General features: G+C 41.2%; 1 long non-coding RNA gene across 4 annotated transcripts; it reads right to left on the bottom strand.

Annotated features, from left to right (window-relative positions):
- Positions 1-423: 423 nt before the first annotated feature.
- Positions 424-15,558, bottom strand: LOC115352285. Of its 4 annotated transcripts, none has more exons than XR_005934199.1 (3): positions 14,004-15,558; positions 2,324-4,653; positions 424-1,089 (listed from the first exon to the last, which is right to left on the bottom strand). It is a non-coding gene; the product is annotated as an uncharacterized LOC115352285 (long non-coding RNA). The 4 variants fall into 4 exon arrangements; XR_005934200.1 differs by having other exon boundaries at positions 424-4,653; positions 14,004-14,251; positions 14,419-14,449; XR_003927082.2 differs by having other exon boundaries at positions 424-4,653.
- Positions 15,559-17,311: the final 1,753 nt, after the last annotated feature.

Below are 17,311 nucleotides of genomic sequence, written 5' to 3'. Positions count from 1 at the left end.
TAATAAAAAGCCTGATACTTTTATATTAGATTTTGGGGAACAGCAATAACTGGAAACAGTATTATTAGATTCGATTGTCCCAGGCACAGAAGTGGACGGGTAAAACACACAAGAGAGTTGTATTGAGTGCCAGTCTTTGACCCACCTGCAGTGGGAATACCGCCTATCAAGGTACAAACACGTGGTTTGGAAGTTTCTTCTTTACGCTTGGCCACGTTGGAATCTGTTGTGAGCCATCTGGGCTGAACCCTGTGCTCCCCAGTGGGACGTGTATGCTAAGAAGGCTTTCTCCTTTTGATTCTTCTGATGACAGTAAGTTTCCCTCTTTTTCTGCTGGGGTGAGGAAAGATCAGAAACCATAGGAGCAAGGAACAGCAGTGGTGAAGAAGGAAGTGATTCTTTTCACAAAAAGAGAGAACATAATAAGGCAAATGTAATGTTATTTTTATTGGATTCTTGATTTCATTTATCTGTTCACATCCTTTTGAAAACATTTGAAATGCATGGGTTCCTGCTTTGAAGAAGCCTGCAGACAGGGAAAGTGACTTCTCGAATGTCCTGAAGAGGAGTGCAAAGAATCTTCCTTCCTCGTCCTGCCTGATGCTTGAGGATGCAGGGCTAGCAGAAGAGACGGGAAGGGACAGAGCGTACCGGTGTGAATGCAGGCTGGGTATAATGACACCCCAGCTTGCCACACTTTATGCATTAATTTATGTTGCTAGAGACTAGAAAGCTGCATGTATTGTTGTGGATTCAAAAATAGCTATTTTTCACAAGGTATCTGAGAATTGAAGAACACCCTGTCCCCCTTACCCCTATGTAATCCACGCAGTGAACTCCTGCACTGTGCTGCTCTAGGACCTTGTTTTTTGGAGTCTGGCACTCCTCGGTCCTCCTTTCAAAGTCAGCTGGCATGGTGGGTGATCTAGTGCTGATTTCAACTGCATTTAGCCCCTGTGGGGTTTGTCTGTGGTGCTGAGCTCCCTGCGCCAAAGACTTTGATCAGCTTGGACCCCCTGCGTGGCCTTATTCCTATTATTTTCTTCTGGAACCTCTCGCAACGTTCAGCTTCATCAGAAGTGCTTCTGCCTGAGGGAAGAGAGGGGGAAAATATCTTAGTCTAGACCACTCCCTTCCACATGCTCTTTTTCTCCCATCCTGGCGCAGTAACTGATGGTAACATCTGCATCCCAGTGAGCGATATCACCACAGATGAGGAAACCAAGGCACAAAGCAAAAGTTGGGATCATCCAGCAGGCCAGCAGATTAGAGGTGGGAGTGGAAAGGAGACAATCCAGCATGCCGTCTAATTGGCCACGTCGCCTCGCATATGTTACCAATGCAGCATTAATTTAGCCTTTTCAAGACATGCTTCTGCTAATATATTTCATAATAATAGTGGTGTTGTAAGATATTATAAAAATGTTGATACAGAAAGCTTAACAGAAAAAAGAAGCGCTTATTTAGCCTGATTAAGCCTAGCTATTGGCATACGTGAATTCTCGTAGGCAGCATATTTTCACTTTATTTTCCTTGGTTTCTTTTTTGCAAGTGAACCATCCTGGAGTTAGAAATTGTCTACAGCAACAGGCAACTTTTCTGCCTATCCACATACTACAGGATATTTTAAGATTCACATGTATAATAGCTACAAAAGATGACACTTTTTAATAACCATTTTAAGACCCAAAATATTTTATAAATCAGCTTGGAACTTTTCAAAAGGAGATAAAAAAGAAAAAAAATTGTATTGAGGTGCTAGTTTTCTCTTAAAATGTTTTTATAACTTTAAAAATAACTTCAAAACAGCTGGCTATCTGTGCAGAAATTAACCTAGTTTTGGAAGAAGACCACATGAAGTTCATATGTACTTTTGCTCAGGAATTAATGTGCCATTGAGCCTTGGCAGCTTAAGGTGTCTCTATTTTGAAGGGGGGGGGGTAGGAGCAAAGTCAAATGATTTAGTGACTGAAGAGAGTTGCCACTTGCGTGAGCTCCATCCCTAGGGATATGACCTTTTTAATCCTCTTTAGTTAATGTATTGGTGATCTTTACTTAGGCAGAGTAAACAGTGCTGTTCGGAACAAAGGGGAGGTCATGCTTCCTGCATTACACTCTGACCCCGGGGTCGCGGCCTTTGTTCACTTCTCAATGGGAATTGCTCTCAGAGGGCCACCACAAAATGGAGAACTAATTTAGGCACGTGCTGGCAGAGAATGGCAGAGTATCAGGTTTGCCTCACCCCAACCTCCGAGCGTGCGGCAGTCACAGCGAGAGTAAAAGTCAAACTATTTCAAAGAGGACGTATTAGCTCTTTACTTACCAATGGCTGTGGCACTTAATCCCTTGTTGAACTAAATATATTGCTTGGGTCTTCCCCTCGTGCTGCCAGTAATTCAATTGCTCTGTTTTCAGCCTTTAAACTGTTTTGGTTTTTTTTTTTCCCCTTCCCCCCGCTGGACTGTTCCAAATGAAGAAGCATTAGACTAGTGAAAATTAGAGAATTTTTCTCTTAGAAGAAAGAGAGAAACCTCGTGGCAATTGCAGCATTAAACCTGGGCCTCTGAGGTCTCAGATTAAGCATTGTTTCTCAGCCTGTAAGGAAACGTGATGCTGTGTCCCAGCAGATTGTATTCATCACCTTTTTCATAACATTTTCTTTGTGTTGCACCAAGTAAATATACACGCACGCACGCACACAGAGCCCTGTGAAGCCGAGCGTGGGGTGCTAAGCCAAAGTGAACTAGGACATCCTCACATTTATCACTAATTTTATGCAAAAATGCTGATTTTTCTTTTCTTTTTTTTTTTTTTTTGGCTTCAGAAGTAACTGGTGGCAGAATGTGACGCATCTCATTTTTAGTTGCTGTGACCAGGGAACATAGATAAACCTGGTAGCTGAGATAAATTACCTGGAAGACTTGCATATAGAAAACTATTACCTTTCACTGAAAGATGTTTATTATTTTTCATCTATATGCTGTTCTTTGCTCAGTGGTAAAATCTGTGAAATACAATGATAGATCATAAAATAGTTAAACTGTAAATACCTATCTTGAGTCAAAATACTGCTTTTCCACATTTCTTCCTTCTGTCAAAAAAAGAAAAAAAGCCCTTAATTGCTGATGACAGCAAAGTTGTGTAAAACACAGCAGGGTTAAAACTGAGCACAAGGGATGTGTGCGTATTGGGGGGAACTTACAGTGTTGCCATCACAAAAATAAGTAATACTACAGTAGTATTCTGTGGCTGTCAACACGAACAGGATCAAGGTGAAAATGTGCATGACAGTAAATTTTAGCTCTCAGACTTGGGTATCTCTGGGCTTACTGGTTTGGTTTTTTTTTTTTTCACATTTTATACCACTATAAATCCCTGGAAGACCCTACTGTATTGGCATAATGGAGCGCAGGGTGGGTTCGGCTGACGTTCCTGCTGGTTTAGGGTACAATCCTGCAGATGCTGGCTGCTGTGCTGTTGGCGGTCGTGTTTCTCCGGACTTCTCGTAGACTGCTCCGGTAACGAGCAGTAAGCCGTCCCACGGATGTTCTCCGTCTGCGTCTTCTGCACGGTCGTGGGCACCTCTCGTGTTCAGTCCACCCTTCTGGAGCGGGAGGCTTCACCCTGCTGGCGGTGGCTCGATCCTGCCGGGGGGCTGGGAGGAGCGTGTGGGCAGGACCGCGGCCTCCGCCTTGCCCAGCGCATCCTTCTCCCCAGGCTTCCCCAGGGCGCGGGGCAGGGAGCCTGGGGTGGCCTTCTGCGTTTGCTACGCAGGTTTGCCTTCTGCACCAGACTCTCCTCTCTGGAGAAGAGAGCACGCCACGTTTTTTTAACTGTTGCTGAATTCCAAGCCTTCTTTTTTTTTCTCCTTCGGATTACGTGCCACAATACGTGTTTGCCTGATACGGAGTACTCTCACTCTCTTTTGTGTAAGACAGCAAAATTTACTCTTTCTTTCTCTTTCCTCGTTTTTATTTGTTTTCTTTGCATTCCAGTCATTTCAAGTAAAATGTTACGTCTTTCCCTTAGTTTTCTTGAAGTTGTGTTATTTAAACAAACATTCCCAATAACCTACTCTTAGATTTAAAAGTGCATTCTGTAATACAGCAAAACAAGCTCTTTAAACAAAAGAAGTGGCCAAGCAACTGAAACATTGTGCCCTTTTAATGAAAAGTTGCATTCAAAGCTGAGCCGAACGTGAAGAGCAGAGTTAGTACGTGAGCAGCAAGTGACGCTGACTACAGCAATACTGAAACCAACCCTTCTGTGTCCTTTATTCGTTACTTGAAATTCCCAAAGTCCACTAGCTTTAGATTTTAGTGGAAGCCAGAGGGGAAAGGTATATTTACTATACCTGTTATCCAATAAAAATAATATTGTCAGGTTAGCATAGGTATTTTCCTCCCTTGTGTTACTTAGTTGTATTTTCATTAGTAAACATATTAATTATGAGGTCCATCTCCTTTTACCATGTGTTCTTCAGTACTAATATTGCTTTTCTGTTGTCTGCAGGATTTAAAAGACTAAAGAGAGTGTCAAGGCAATGTCAGTTCCATTTATTTTTGGGGTGTTTTTTGCCTTAAAGCATTCATACAGTTGTGCTTTGTTTGGAGGTAATGAGCTGTAGGAGAATCTTAAAATGTGGATAGCTGCCTAGAGAAAAAAAAAAGGAAAATATTCAGCCAATATTAAAATTTTAAAATATTTATTTTTCCTCAAAAAGATATTGGAACCTTACAATAACTATAGTAATGCCTGCTTGAAAGGAAAACTAATTTTTCTCAGTGTGTGTTAAATATTTCAACATGCAATATGATAATCGAAGATGTCATAGTAGCACTGCCTCTTCTGAAAGCTTCTTATTGAGTGGAGCCTTTTGCAAATTTTTTGCTTTGAATGTTCCTGACTCAAACCTCTCAGGATTTTTTTTTCTTTTTTTTGTTTTGCTGTTTACAAAGGAGGTTTATCCCTGGCAAAGTTTGGGTTAATAGAATGGGCAGAGAATACTCTATTTTACTGTGTGAGCTTGATTCCTCAGCATTACTATTTCTGGCAGCGATTTCTCCAGCTAGTGTACCTGGTAAAGCTTAGTTGTGGTTAAGACTTTTCTCATTTCCTAGTCAAAGATGTTACTGAAATTAGAAATACAAACTTCTGTTTTATTTTTCTAAATATGCTCTATCAAAATTGTTCCCAAATGTGACCCCTGCAGTGAAAACTAAGAACCATTCGTATTTAACAGCCTCCTCTGTTAAGCAACTGTTGTACAACTGTCTATTCCGCTTTTAATATTAAGCCATTTCTATTAGCCCGTTGATTTCCTTGATCCTTTGGACAATAATTTGCAATGTGTCAGTTTATCTAAGGAGAAAAAAAATGGAAACTTAAAAAATAGTCTTGTAGAACATGGGTTTGGTCAGGCTTCAGATGTACTATGGAAATGACTGAGTCTATTCTTTACTGTTGGAAGATAAACATTTTTCTAAACACCAGGCTGCTGGATATATATTTAGGCCCAGGGTAACTCAGCAAAATTCATTTGAAGTAAATGCTTATTTGCCCGATTTGTCTTCTGGTGAAATCGCTTCTTCTGCCTCTTTCCATTGAATACTTGAATAAAAAGAAATCTGTGAAAATTTCAAAATGCTACATGGATACAGAAAGCTGCATATCATACATCTACGTGTGTCTGGTTTTTAAATTAATATTAGGGTGAGCAGAAAATACAAGACAGACTGCAGTTGCACCTGTAAAAATAAAAATGCTACTTCTCTGTGAAACTGCGTTGCTATATTTCTCTGCAGTACAAGGATACCATCCTTATGTTTTCCACTGGCATTATCCGCTTTGGAAAGAAAAATGCATGACAGCTTCAAAATGGCGTTCTCTGTTAGGGAAAAGCAAAGACGAAAGCTGGAATAACATAGTAGTTCCAGCACAAAATGGCCTTTTCCAATAGATTTCCAATACATTGCTTAGACTGATTAAGGTTTTGGCCATTAGCTGGCCAAGTAAAAGCTGAACAATAATACAGCAAGTCTGATATTCCTATAAAAATCTTCCCCTGTACGTATGGGATACCCATTTGCTATACGAGCGTGTGTGTAAGTACAGTATTAAAGCAGAATTGTGTTTTGCAAGACCCCACAATGAATCTTAAGTATCTATTTTGCTTTCCCCTCTGTGCTGAAAACTCAGAGCACTGCCAGCTGAGTGCCGGAACAACAGTTTGGTCTATGTGTGCAGTGCTTTATTAGACGAAATCCCTGATCTTTACGTCAGTCTCCCTGATTGTTTCAGGTCTAGTACAGGAGCGAGGTCTTACATTCAGGTAGTCACGGAGCAGTTAGTTAGTGTTCGTGTTCTCTGAATGTGGTGATGAGTTGTTACGATAATGTGGAAGGGATAAAATTGCTGGTGATGTAGTGCTGTTGTGATTGACTTCTTTTGTATAGTTCTTGCACTGTATTTTAGATATATTAACATTTTTTAAACGATGTGTTTATTTGTATAACTAGGAAACAAAATTAGTCCTGAACCATGTCTTCTCTGGTTTTCCTGTTATAATTCAAATGTAACCCTTTGTTAGTAATCTTTAGGCTGCATTACTAAAATATTGTGATTTCTATTGAGCAGTATTATATAAACTGAATGTTAATTTACAGTCTTACTTGAATAGTATTCATACTTCCTGGGCTGTTGTAACATAAGACCATAAATGCATACATACTCATACATAGCTATCTCGTGTAGAGGTCTACCATACTGCACACAGCACACACGTATGTGTGTGGGCACACACATGCAGAAGAGATGAAGTATGTGATTTTGTTAAAACGGTTGTTGGGGGAAGGGGGGATTGTTTAATTTTCTTACAAATAAATGACGGAAGTAATGTGGGCTTTAGATGACAACTCTGATTTTGGTATTTGGCTTCAAAAGTTTTTGAAAAGCAGATGTATTTCTAATTGAGGCAGGGAGAGTTCTCTATTTCGAACCAACTCTCACTGTCCTGTTGCCAAGAGGCAAAAAGTATCTCTGTCGTCTTTTCCCCGCACAATTTTCTTATTAAGTTACTTGTCTGCACTGGAAAAAACATTGTGCAGTTTTCTTGAAATTTTTGGTGGACCAAGAAAAAATCATTGCGTTACACTTCTGTCGATAACATTTTCTGGGAATATGAATTTTAAGAGTTGACCTTTTAACATTTCAGTGCTTTTATCATCTATCTAAAATCTCCAGTGAAACACTTACGCCCCAGGAAAAAATGGTTGAATTTGAAACTTGAAATTTCCATGGATTAGTCACTGATATCCCCTGGGAATTTTCAGTATTCTGAAAAGGAAGTGTTTTTAAACAGCTGAAAAACATAGTTCACTGAATAAGTCTGGAAGCAGCTTTTCAGTTCTCCCTTTTTTTTTTTTTTGGTGATGCCAGTGTTATCATTCATACTGTACTTTATTAGTGGAGACAGTGCATAGTAAAAACTCCACTGAATGTTTTCCTTGTAAGAGTGTTTGTATTTGTTTTGTCAGGTTGTAATAAACTTCATTAAAATAATCTTTATTAGATTATGGCACACATTTAATCTGCATAGATGCCGATTCATCTTTTAAAAAGCAAAATGGGAAATTATAAAAAAAAGATTTTTTGCAATAAACTTCTGGTCTGCTGGCAACGCCGAAATTACCCTCTCTTTTTAAAAACCATTTTACATGCCATGTAACATAACATAGTGAAACGTAAAGGTCTCTTCCTCCTACACGAACAGAAACGGTTCCTTTCAGAGCGTGATGCTCTGAGTTGAGGCCTTGCTGCTGCTGCTGCATCTGCTTTGGAGTCCCAGAGCCGTCACTCCACCACTGCAGCTGCTGGTAGTGGAGCCAGGTCGAACTTCTACTGGTGCACGCTGCCTAACGCCGTGCCTTGCTCACAGGCTGTACTGGGGAGCCGGGCAGTTGTCCCTTCGCGTTTGCTAACGTCCTTTCTGCGTATTCTGTCGTTTTTTGCCAAATGTGAACTGCGTGTGTATAGATCACGGAATGCTTAAATGGATCTCTCTGTAGGAATACGTCTTTCTGGACAAAGGAAATACAGAATCCCGTGTGTGTGTGACATTTTGTTTACTAAAACTGAGAAGTAGCAGAATACTGTTAAAGCTGAATATGTAGATTTAGGCATCCCTTCAAAATGTAAGAAATTTAATAATGCAAGTGTGACAACTTTAGTAAGTATAACATGACAGACGGGAAGAAAAACAGCTCATGAAACACAAATTCTATGAAGTATTGAATTGAAGATGGTGTTCTTTTTTCACAACTGTAATTTATACCTGCAACTGATACAAAGAATGTAGAAGCCTGTATTATCTGTCCAGATAAATACATGAATACGTTCAGTAGGTTCATTATTCTCTTGATGTTATATTTTATGATAATAACAATAGTGTGTCAATATCGTTCATGTTAGGAATTCTGGTTTTGTTGTGGTTTTGGTTTTTTTGTTTTTTTTTTCAAGAAGAGGGATTTAAATTTACCAGTGCCAATATGCTCTGTTACATTGTGACGTTCCAGTGATATTTTAGATAGCCAAGCTAGATAGATCAATGTAAGATGCACCTTATGTACCATATGTTTTATCTTTAATGGGCTAAAGAGAAATATTAACTTGAACTGTAAAACTGAAGTTGGATACATAAAATAGATACGATGCTAATATTCAGCTCATTAAACAGGTCCCATCCCTGTGAATTCTGTATCTACAACCATTTTGGATTAAGTGTCTCTGCGTGTACTAAATAATTGCAACTATACTATGAGTATGTTACCATAATGGACATCCCTTTTCATTTTCTTATGATTTATGCAAACTTTTCATCTTTACTAACATTTCACTACCAAAAAACCACTAAGGAATTTCTGTTGTATGTCATTTTTGTTGCCATTACAATTCACTTTGTTCGGGATTGTAGCACTCTGTTGTAATTACAAAATAGATACTCTTAATATCAGAGAACTTGGTCACTGGACGACTCTCGACTAGTTTAAAAGCCTCTAAGTAATTTACAATATGAAGGTATTTTAATCCCCTTTTAGACCTAAGAAATTTCAAGTTTTCATTGCAGATTTCATCACGTACATTTGCTTGCTTTTTGCAGGTTATCGTTCTCTAAAAATTAACATTTTCTTTTTTTACAATGTGTTATTTACCATTCTTTCTTCCTTTTTTTTTTTTTTTTTTAAAGTTATCTCACTGGTTTTTTTTCCGCCTCCAGTGAGGCATCCACTTTTAAGCAGAGGGCTGTGTTTTAAAATCCAATAGCTTGTTTTAACTCTGTGCTCCTAGTGATAACCAGGAGAAGAGTATTACCAGGACAGAGTCTTTACAGCGGGAGACCTAGACCTGTCGGTCACTGCTGAAGGTACAGAAATGCCGGATGGTAAAAATCTCTTAGTATTTTAGCTCGTCAGCTTCTCGCCAGTGCAGCGCAGCGTTCACGCCGCCGTGTCCCCCCCCGAGCCCCGTCTCCAGGCAGAGGTGGAAGCGCTGCCGAGGAAGGAAGCTGCAGCTTTTGCTGTGCTCACCCTGGAACGGTTCCGAGCCTTCCCGGCCCCCAGGACCTGGGAAGGTGCTGGATGGAGCCGGGAGGACCGAGGCCGCCGGGGCAGCCCCTCACCGGCCGGGGCCGGGGCCGGGGCCGGGGCCGGGGCTGGGGCCGGGGGCCGGGGGGGAGCGGCGCGGCGCGGCGTGGCGTGGGCTAGCGGGAAGGAACAAGAGAGGGTGATCCGGAGCATGGAGCTGTATTGTCTGCTCTCTGCGTGAAGAATAAATTACAGTCTGTCAGAGCATGACTTAACAGCGCCAGGGGAAGCTGGGCGTATTGTAAAGTTTAGTTACTTTTTCAGTAAAATAAAATTGTGGTATTTTACAGCTGAGGAGCTTGCTGCTTAGCTGGCCATAAAACTAGACGTGAAAACTATGCCATGGCTGGGTTTCCAGCTTGCGCCTCCTTTGCAAATAGGTATCTGCAGGGTCCAGGAACTGTGCAGCGTATTTATGATAAATAGGTAGAAGCCAGTAAATAAAATCTTGTCTTGGGCTTTCATGTGCTGCCGCTGATGTAAATTTTCATCAGTAAGAATGGTATATAAGCAAAATATTAATACCATCAGTTTCAAGCGTACAGCTCTGTACAGTAAAAAAAGAAAAAATAATAGTCGCAAGATAAACAAAATCGTGTCGGTAACATCATTAAAAAAACTGCTAATGCAATGCACTGTTTAATGCCTCCTTTCTTTAAAAAAAAAAATAAATTAAAAAACAAAACACTTGTCCTACTGCCAGAGTTTCATTTATGTTGATACCAGATTAATGCCAAGTTTGCTATAAAACATTACTGTTAAAATACAGCGTACTGAAAGAAGTGTTTTTGCAAAATGCTTCATTATGTTTTGAAGGGGAGAATGAGGAAATATATCCTTGTTCAGCTTGCCTTTACAGTTCAAATCACTTCAAAATTGTCTTTATTTGGTATTTAAATGTTTTTCTCCCATAATTTAATACGCCACTGATCCATTGGAGTTAATGCGAGTTATTCAACAGTAGAATAGAACTTTCCCAAGTAACGTGTACAATGTGTAATTACTGTCCTTTCTATGAAGCGTACACCAGCTATAATCTCACAGAGCACCTTCAGTTCCTTTAGGGAACGATGGACAAGACTGCTTTGCTTTTATGTTTGGGGTTTTTTTTAATTATTATTTTTAATCCCTGGAGAGTGTCTTTAAAAAGAAAAGCTCTCTAAATGTTAAGTAAGGCTAATCTTGGTGATGTTTTTTATAACATGTACTGGAATTATTTTAATGATACGATAAAAAAAAATCCAAAAATGTGAATTCACACTTTTCTGAATAGCTTAATCCTAAAAAAAGAAATATGTCTGATTGGATTATTTCTTAAAAAATCATGTACCTGGTCATTTTTTATTAAACATTTCTGGAGGTTGTTAGATTAGAAACCACCCCATATTGAAAATTAGCTGTATTATTTAGAAAGAAAAAAAATTACGATCCGTTTAGAGCTGACCTTAGCGTTGATGTCTGTATCACACAAAACTGAGATGAAAGAACAAGAGATACCACTCTGAGTTAAAATGTAAGCAAATGAATTAGTGTATAGTAGGAGTATCTATAATGAGTTTCCAATAGACATAACTTGTGATAAGGGGAAAGAGAGAGGTTATAAAATTATGTAATGGTATAAACTGCAGTTGAAAATATTGGCTTACGACTATTTACATAATTTGAATTTATTCAGGCATGATGAATCTTAAAATAATTCCTCCACTTCCCTTTTTGGAATTCCATTTCTGTTAAGTGAAGCTTACAAGTTGGACTTCACGTAATTGTTTTTCTCTTTCCTGAATCCTTATTTTTTAGTACTGTGGTAACCTAAAGTCAGATGACTTTCAATCATATTTTACAACTATCTTGACAGATATAATGCATTTATATATCTCCTTGAAGAAGGATAACGTTCAATGAATGAATCTGAGCCATAATTGTGTAAAGGCGATGCACTTTTAACCCTCCAAATGCACCAGAATTATCCCAGTTATGAGGCAGGCAAAAGCAGAGATGAAACTCAGCTGTTTCCACACTTATACAAAAGGTGAGAAAGGAATGGATAGGTATGGAGGGTAAAGAACAAGGAGATCTGTATTTTTATATAGAAAGTACAAAAATAAATAAGGAGCTAAACATAGTGTCTGAGGGAAAAAAGAGGAGAAAGTCATTCAGAAAACCGATTAAATGCAAGTAAAACACTATCAACTAAGCTATTCATATACTTGAGTCTGATCCTTCCCTAAAAAACAGGTCTGTCTTTTACATTACACTGGCATTAAAAATTGTTGAATGCACTATTGCATGTAATGTCTTTTTTTCTGTGTAGGGTTAACATTCTCATCTGTGCGTGTTCTGTTAAAATAAATACTATCACGAATGTCATGCCATTATTTTTAAACAAAAATGATAACAGTTTTAGCTGGACATTATGGCTGGCTGCTGCTAAGTCTCTTATCCAGAAATTTTGCTTGCTTTTACTTTTTAACCACCCAGAATTTATGCATACACATCCTCTGCATCCACAGTCTGTATGCAATAGATACAAAAGTTATTAGAATAGGTCAGAATTACTAGGTGTCATTTTACTGAAATAAAAATTTGTGGGAAAGTAACTGTTTAAATATCTTGTCAGTTATGTCCTGTTAATGTCTAGTACGCTTTTATTATAATTCCCTAAAAATAAATATTAAAAAAAATTTTGTGGTTTCACACCATTAAAAAAAAAAAAAAGTTGGTAAGGGTAAACCATAAAACATATATTTGGCTTACAAAAGAAATGTTTATTCTCCTCAGAATGCCAGTGGTTGAGCATTTTCTTGAGATTTGAGGGTGGATAAAAATGTGTAACAGAGGTTCCTTAAATATTCACTGCAGTAGTCGTTCAAGATGTGGCACAGCCAGCCAGTTCCGAGAAAGCCACATGTGCCACCCTGTACTTTTTAGACTTGGCTAATACTCTGCATTTTAATAGAGCAAATGTGATTGAAGTCAGGCCTGAAAACAATGAGATGCGTTTTCATATACTTGATGATGTATAGGTAGAAAGTATGTTCCATCACAGACAGTACGTACTATTCTTAGTGGTGTTTGCTTTTGCCAGTCTTACCAGTTAGGCAGAGTACATACAGCTCTTGGAATGGCTGTATTACAAGCTATAGTATATTGTAAATAGTATTAAGTCTTTGTCACTATCATTACCACAGCTGATCATTTAAATACTGCATTTTTAAAAATCATGTGAGTTTATGTAAGAAGGAAATGCATCTTGGAAAAAACCTCTATGATTCTAAAGACCTCTGCTCCATTTTGCAGGATAGTGCGTTTTTAAGCAGAGGTTGGAGAGCAGCCTCTTTGGATGGGATGAGAGAGTTGCAAGGGATAGAAACTCACATCTACCCGTTTTCTTTTTCCATTGCATTTTTTTCTATCACTTTATAATCAATATTTAGAGGAATAAAACATCAATTAATACCTTTTTTCCTGAAGAATATTGTACAAAGTCTTAGAAACGCATGGTATTGACTTTTCCAATTAGTTGAAACTGCCTAGCTGTTTTAAAAGTACATCAGGAAAGTAATGATAGCATAAGCAAAATAAATATTAAATGAGAGGGACAACTATGACTTCCCTTAAGTAGCCATGTAATCCCTTTTTTCTTATGGTAACATATTTTCCACAAAGACGACTCTTCAAGGTTGAATCCCGTACAGCCCCCCCCCCCCCCCGCCCGCCCCCCCCCCCCCCCCCCGGGCAAATCAATGCTTGACAACGTTTTTTGTTAGGAAAGCACATAAAAAATTTTTTTGAATATACCAATAACAGAAAAAGTATATATATTTTTATTGCAACAAGGAGATTTCATTGGTTGAGTGAAATGGCGAGATGTGACGCAAAAGGACACTTGGACGGGTAGAAATGCTGATGTATGCCAAAGCAGGCGTACCAAGAAATGCTGTTGCTATGAGAGAAACAGAGGGAGAGAGAGGGAGAAGGAGAGAGAGATCGTGAGAGAGCAAGTTGTGGAGGCCTTATTTTTTCCTTTTTGGCTTACAGCAGAGAGACTGCAGCATCTCCCGTTTCTAGCAGGGAGGATTTAGAAGCTTTCGGTGGGTATTTTCAGTAGACTGAGCGTTTAGAGGAGGGGAGGAAGACGAGCGAGATGCAGGTCACCTTAGAGTACAAAAGCAATTGGGAAGTAGGAGGCTGTATATACTAAGCCAATGATCTGTGCTATGATAGATACACAAATTAGTACGACAGATGAAGCAGCTTAGCTCATTATCCACCTGATGGTATTAAGACTTACAATTCAAAATTACAAAATTAAAATGCACACACACACGGACACGGACAGACATATATTTATAATGACCCCACCTTTTCAGCTTATGAATTATCCAGCTGGGATACCGACGTCTCTGGTGTAACATTCTTAAAGAGCTGCAATCAATTCACCTCGTGAGTCCATTAGCCAGAAAAGGGGGAAAATAATTTGCAGGAAATTTTTTTTTGTCTTTCTTCTTCGGCAAGGGGGAAAAAAGTTTGTGCTATGAACTTAGCCTAGCAGCTTCTGGAACGTGAGCCAAAAGGGGCAGGAAGTTGTTTTACAATAGCGTTACAGTGATCTGCCACAAATGGAAAAAGCCAAATGTTGGACTCGGCAAAGAGAAAAAACATCCTTCTCCCCCTCGTTTCCCTCCTTTTGCCCCTTAAGAGAGAAAAAGAGAAAGGAACGTGGAGCTAGGAGTTCTTTTTTAATTACTTCTTGTAAGTAATGGAAAGATTATCTTACTTGCATATTCCATGGCAAGCACGAGGGAAAGAAGTATCAAAGGGACGTTTAAAAAAATGCACTTGGTAACTAGCAACGGGACTTTTGGCACAATTCCTTGAGTTTGCTTGAGGTTATGGAGGGGGGATGGGAAGAAGAAAAGCAAGTCAACGCAGTACGTTTTCTTTAAAAAAGGGGAGGAGGAATGGAGGAGAAACTATATAAAACTTCTTTTTTTTTTTAAAGGAAATGTGTGTTGATCCTCTGAAGCTGAATCCTCAGGCATTTGTGGCCCGTCTTTGCAGTCCGATATGTTTTTTTGTGAGTGTGTGTAAGCGCTCTCAATCAAACAGCAATCATGGCAGCTGTTTTTCTTCCAGCACAGCAGTTGAGCTGTCTCGCCCAAATGCTTATCAGCTTTTGACTCGGTGCCAAGATAGTTATAAGGGCCAAGCAGCCTGAGCTTGGCTGTGCAGCTGGTTTAGAAGTAAGGGCATGAGAAAACAAAATCACGAAGTTTTTTTGTCACATGCAGTATTTACTTTTTCAAATATCCATTTTCAGCTCTGTGGGTTTGGGGTTTTTGTGTGTGCGTGCGTGCTGCAGTTTCGTGGTCCTTGCGGGCTGCTTCGCTACAGAGAGACGTCTAGGTATGTGTAAATACAAAGAGGAGCCCTCTTCTCTCCGTTTTAATCCCGGAAGATATTTCCGTAGGACCTTCCTTCTCCTCCCCCCCCCCAGTTAAAAGCTTCATTAGCCGCCCTGCACTGTCAAGCAATATTGCCATAGCGTGGGTGCATTTACATTCCAGCGCAGCGCCTTTCCTCCCAGTTGCTCTCTTTCTCCCTCTGGGTCCCCTCCCGGCAGGACCGTCCCCATCCTCACCCCCGGGCTGCCCGGCCGCAGACCGAGCCCCCTTCCCGGGCCGGGGGCCGGGGCCGGAGCGGCGGTGGCTGCCGGGCAGGGCGCTTGGTTCATTGCGGTGTGCATGCGTGCGGGGTGCCCGCCGTCTCTCTGTGTGTGTGTGTGTGTGTGTGTGCCTGCGTATGATGAAAACGAGCCTGCTCACGCAGGGCCGTGCCTCTCTTTCATCATCAGCTCTAGCCCTCTGCGTTTCGCTAGCTCACGTCCTCCTCCTCCTCCTCCTCTTCCTTAGCCAGATTGCTCCAGTCGCTCACAAGGGGGAGGCTGGACTCTGAAAAAAAGGTTGCTGCTGCTGCCGCTGCTCGCATTCCTGCTGCAAGGGCCTCCCCTTCAGACGGCCTTTGCCAGAGCAGAACTTTTAAAAATGCTGCAAATAGGATCTTCTTTTTCCTCTGCTTTATTTAACCCTCCTCTTCCAGCGTTTAAGAACCGGGCTCCTTTTCCGTCTCTCCTGCGCTGTGCTCGGCTGTACTGTATATCGCAATGTTGAGGTTAAAGCTCCAAGTATTTTCCCCTCCGCTGATCCTTTTTTTCTCTCTCTCCGCTCTCTCTCTTTTTCCTCCGTTAAAGAAATTGATTTCTTTGACTGAGCAATGAATCGGGCTTTGCTAGTTTGTATGCTGTGAGAATGAAGGCTTTTTTTTGTGATTTTTCTCCCCCGAGTATCAGTGCACAGTGCTGCTTATGGAACAAGCCTCTTGCTCTCGCGGCTTTCTCTTTCTCTTTAATAGAAATATATTTTTAATGGCTTTAGGTATCTGCGCCATGTGAAATAGGGCGGATGATAGCACTCCAAACCCCATGTAATTTGACCATGGCTGAAATGGAAATATTGGGGGGGGGGGACGGACCAGGGGCTGGGTGTGGGGTAGGGGCTGCACAGGCTGTTTCGTCCTTGCAAACCTCTCCCCCCTCTTTCTCTGCTGAGGAGGGAAAAGGGGATGTGCAGTAAAATGCCGTCTCTGGGACAGGTGCCAGCTCCTAGACAAAAGAAGTAAAATAGGCGGTAAAGAGGGGAGGGGGGGGGGGGGGGAAATTAATAGCCAACAAAAATAGGAATCGAAAATCTCTGAGAGGCAGCACTGGCGAGAGCGATGGTGCCTAACTGGCCTTTTTGCCGAATATTTTCTTAGCGATGGGTGGAAAGGAGAAAGTTGCGGCATACTTTTTATTCTCGTCTTCTCTGCAGACGTTTGAAAGCGTGAAGGGAGGGTGGAGGGTGCCTTCCCCCCCCCCCCTTCTTTTCCCTCCTTTCTACTGAATTATTCATAGTGTCAGTGGTGAAGCCAGGACTATTAGCATGCATCAGACATGCTGTTTGTCTGTTTGCTAACATTCTTCATTCAAGACTTGTTAACTACCAGACAAGCTTAACACGCTTCTCTTTTTCCCCTCCCCTCCCTCCGAAGGGAAGAAGAGAGAGAGGGAAGAAGGAAAGGAAAGAGAGGAGAAGGAAGGAAAGGAACGAAAGACGAAAGAAAGAAGGAAAGGCCCTCCCCTCGCCCCTTCCCTTCCCTTCCCTTCCCTGCCACCCCTCGCAGCCGCCCATTGTTGGTGCCGGGCGCTGGCAGCCGGGGGCAGTTGTGGCAGGGGAGCGGGCGGAGGAGCAGCCGGCGCCGGTTGCTAGGTAAGGACCGCCTTCCCCTCCGCTCCCAGGCCTGCGTGCACTTGCAAGGGCGAGAAATGCCACAGAGCTCGCTCAGTGCCTTCTGCCTGCTTTTCCAGGAGACTGCAGAGCTGCAAGGTGAACCACCACCACCACCACCACCACCACCACATCGGCGGCTCCCCGAGGCTGGCTTCCCACCCCGCGCAGGGTAAGCTGCTTTCCCTGCTCCCCCCTTGACGTGCGCCAGCGTTTCGTGTTTATGTACCGCTACGATGGCACGGGCGGCGAGTAATTGCCAAGTGGGAAAATTAAGTTTCAGAAAACTACCCGGGTATCGGCAAATTGGCTCGCGTCTGCCTGTTAATTTATTATTAACCAGTA

Source organism: Aquila chrysaetos, chromosome 17 (assembly GCF_900496995.4).
Source record: "Aquila chrysaetos chrysaetos chromosome 17, bAquChr1.4, whole genome shotgun sequence".
Classification (NCBI taxonomy): domain Eukaryota; kingdom Metazoa; phylum Chordata; class Aves; order Accipitriformes; family Accipitridae; genus Aquila; species Aquila chrysaetos.
Note: the sequence above shows the minus strand (reverse complement) of the source record. Positions and strands in the feature narration are given on the sequence as shown.